We start from the raw sequence: 4,155 nt of genomic DNA on the forward strand, positions 1-4,155 counted from the left end.
TGCGGGCTTCAGCAGTTGCAGCACGCGGGCTCAGTAGTTGCGGCTCGCGGGCTCTAGAGTGCAGACTCAGTAGTTGTGGTGCACGGGCTTAGCTGCTCCACGGCATGTGGAATCTTCCTGGACCAGGGCTCGAACCCGTGTCCCCTGCATTGGCAGGCGGATTCCTAACCACTGCACCACCAGGAAAGTTTCTGTTTTTAATGTATTTATTTTTGACTAATACATAAAAAATAAACAAATAAAATAAATAAATCTATTAAAAGAAAAGAAAAAAAAGTCTGTTTCTAAAAAAAAAATGTCACCTCTTATACCCTGGAAGGCAGACCACCTCCAGCGTGGTGGAGACAAAAGGCCCTTAGATGATATATGAGCCAGGCCTTGAACACACAATTTGGCCTCCTCAGTGGAGGGAACAGTCTTGGCAAAGGCACAATACACATGTGGTATACATTTTTGGTGTACTAGTCATGTTTCTCCCAACTAGACTATAAATTTACTTAGGGTAGGAACCATGATTTATAGTTCCTTAAGATCATAAGTTCTGGAATCAAAATATGCTCAAATCCTGGCTCTCCTACTTGCCAGCTGTATGACATTGGGCAAATGGCTAACTCCTCTGTGCCTTAGTTCCTAATATTTAAGACGGACATAGTAAAAGTACCCATCTCATAGGAGTGGCTATAAGGCTAAATAAGGCAGCTCATGTACAATGTTCAGCAGATGGCTGGCACTTTGTAAGAACTCAATAAACATTAGCTATTCCTATTACCCTCCACATTGCTCAGCATATCAGTGAACACTGAGTAGATGCCTAAAAATTAATTGTTGCTGATCTATTAGGTTACATATAAATTTCTTTTAGATGCCTAAAAGAATCAGAAACTCTTGTATTAAGACAAAAAGGGTGTATTTGTACAGACACTAATTATTTTTAAACATTTATCTGGAAAATTTTACTTCCCCATTTTTGAGGAGCATCTCACCATTGCCCCCATATATGCTCTCACCTGGGTCCTGGAGACCAGGTGAGGAAAGCAAGAGGATTATCTCCCTCACTTCATAAGGAAATAGGGAATGAGCATTAGATGACAAGATAAAACTCAGATGCTTGGAGTATTCTGGGTGCCAAGTATCAGCCACCTGCTAAGAATTCATACTAAAGAGTCCATATTTGTGTAGTTTTTTTGTTTTTGATTGTGTGTACCTCAAAGAAATAAACATAAATTACTGTATTGGCCTGTTGGTAGTTGAGGGGACAGTATGTCTAGTAGAGTACAAGACAATAATAAAGGTGAGAAGAAGGTAATGAAAGACCCAAGGCTGAGCTCTAGACACACACTATTATTATATTTTATATTATACCAATTACCATGCATGCCCCTCCCCCCAATATTCTACAAGCTAAATGGCTTCAATCAGCTTATCTGGAAGAGCCAACACCTTAAGTCCCATGTCGTCCCTGGACTGCATCCTGGTAAAATCCTTGGGACTCAGGTGGCTACAGAGAAAAAAATTATTGTTGGAGGGGGAGGGGATATGAGACTGCAGCAGATGATACTACCTAGACAGTTGTGGGATGTGTGTGTGATCCATACCATTAAAAAAGATCATAGAATGTGAATTGCTTTGTAAAAAAATTCTTTGGGGCTATTCCTCTTCTTTTACACTTAAGTGTCACATTTTGCAAATGAAAGATTAAAAAAATAAGAGCTGGTTGAAAATCAGAATTGATTTATTTATTTTAGGATGTGATGATACAAGACAAGGCTAGAAGGCAATTGCACTGAATCACAATCCCATCTGCTGACTGTTCCCTTTGTCCAAAACTTCTGATGGCTGAGGGGCCAGAGCTGTCAGGCAAGGTGGGAATCAAATGCAGATGTGATGGGAGGTCAGGATGCCAGGAGAAGAGTGAGCACACCTGGCTTTCAGCTCAGTTCTGCCACCACTTGGCTCTGCCTCTTTGGACAGGTCACTCCACTTTTCCTCATCAGTAAGATGACCAGTGAGGGACAGGAAAATCATCGCTAAAACTCTTTCCAGCCCTGACATTTTATGATTCTGTTGAGTCTGAGAAAATCTATGCATTATCCTGCATTGTAAATTACTATTTACCTAAAAAGTTGATCTTTCTCTCTCCCCTCCTCCTCCCTCTCCCTTCTCCCCCAAACCTCCCAGCATGCACACACTGTCCCTTTCCCCCTCTGACTTTCACTTCAGAATCTGAAAAATATTCCCAAACCTAAAATTATTGGTTACAACAATGTTTTCCCCTGGATGTGTCTACGAGGCATTTGCTGAAAGCTTGAATTTAAATTTGTAGTTTCAAAGGAGCAGGAAGGATGATGATACTGAATGCCTTGGCCATGTAGAGCTGTCTCAAGGCAGTTTCCCTACACAAGCCGAACAGTAGTTCCACATAAAGCCTATGATTATATTCCTTCTCTATTTCCCTTCAAATGGTTCCTTAGAATTAGGATTGCTCTAAAGTCTCCATAATTATTTTAAATGACTGGGTCTTCCAATACTGTTCTCTAATATAATTTCTGGGTAGGCAGTCAGCATAAAAAAGGACTAGTTCAGCTCTCTCTGTCAGTGCTTGGCAGCACAGCTCCTCTGGGATGTGTCTCCTGGCATCCACCCAGCCTAGCTATCAACAATAAAAGCTTCTGTTTGTGCTTCCAGTAAGTCATAAATAAATCTCCTCAATCCCACCTGTTTTCTGAGAAGAGCTTCAACAGTGTCCTTTACCTTGGGTTAAAAAAAAAGAGACATGATTGTTGCTTTAGGAAAATAGGTTTTAAATGTCCACTAAGCAATTGTTGCTTTTCATTGTTCCCTACTCCCAACATTTAGATGTGTAATTTGAGTTACAGTCCCTCTGGTTGCCAAGTTTCTGAGACTGGACTGCTTTCCCACTTTATGTTAATTGCCTTTTTGAAGCTGCTCAGCCCTAAGCAATCCTCCTGGGTATGAAAAGTGTTAGTTGTGGAAGAAGGGCTCTTCACCTGAGCAGCAGGGAAGGCATACCCTCCAGTAATGCAACCACACAAGGGGCAGAGGCAGTGACCTACCTGGCTACGGCTTCAGGAACCCTAATTATCATCCTCAAAAGGTGAGAGGTCCAGGACTGTTGGCCTCTGGGGGAATACCAGGCACCCAGGCTGGTACTAAAGGAAGAACAAAATAGGGTTCCTGTTTAGCTAAACAAGAAAACAGGCAAATGCAGTTGCAGCCCAAACAGGTTGGATATCTTAAACACTACTCGTCACAAACCTCCTCTGAAACATTAAGCCTCATATTACTGTTCTGAGGTAAACATTAATCTTATTTTCCGGTAAGATGTAGAATGAGGTCAAGCACATTGTTTCCTACTGCAGTCAACATTAGAATTAAAGAAATCTGAATCTCTTCTCAAAACTACATAAATGAGTCATTTCAGGTGATTCACCATTGAGTTCATATGAGCAACATGTTTCCTGAAGCATTAAAAATGGAAGCAGGGATTTTTTTCCCCTCTGTCACATTCCATTGGCCATGAAACAAACCCAGAAGGACCAGAAGTGAATGTTACCGAAGAAAGTCTCCTATCTGTACTTTGGTCCTTATGAAGGGACATAGATTTCTGTGCTTGTGCATACTTCCTTCTCTTGTTATTATCCTTTTTTTTTTTTTCTTTCCCCCGCGCTGTGTGACATGCGGGATTTTAGTTCCCCAGTTCCCGGACCAGGGATTGAACCTGCGCCCTCAGCAGTGAAAGCACAGAGTCTTAATCGCTGGACTGCCAGGGAAGTCCTCCATACTCCCCTCACTTGTAATGCCAAACTCTGCAAGAGAACTTTGCACATGTTCCCACAATTCAGATATGTCCAAGTTTCCCTTTTTATAAAAACACCAGGGGATTAGGCCCCACCCTAATGACCTCACCTTAACTCGATTACCTCCTTAGAGACTCTATCTCTAAATAAGATCACCTTCTGAGGTACTGGAGGTTAGAATTTCAACATATGAATTTTAGGGGGGGATACAGTTCAACCCATTAGACTGTCACAAGTAGGATTCCCAGGGAAGCAGACTCTGAGATGGAATTTAGCACGCACAGTGTTTTTTCTGTTTTTTAATTTTAAATTTATTTTATTGAAGTATAGTTGATTT

Source organism: Globicephala melas, chromosome 10 (genome assembly GCF_963455315.2).
Source record: "Globicephala melas chromosome 10, mGloMel1.2, whole genome shotgun sequence".
Classification (NCBI taxonomy): domain Eukaryota; kingdom Metazoa; phylum Chordata; class Mammalia; order Artiodactyla; family Delphinidae; genus Globicephala; species Globicephala melas.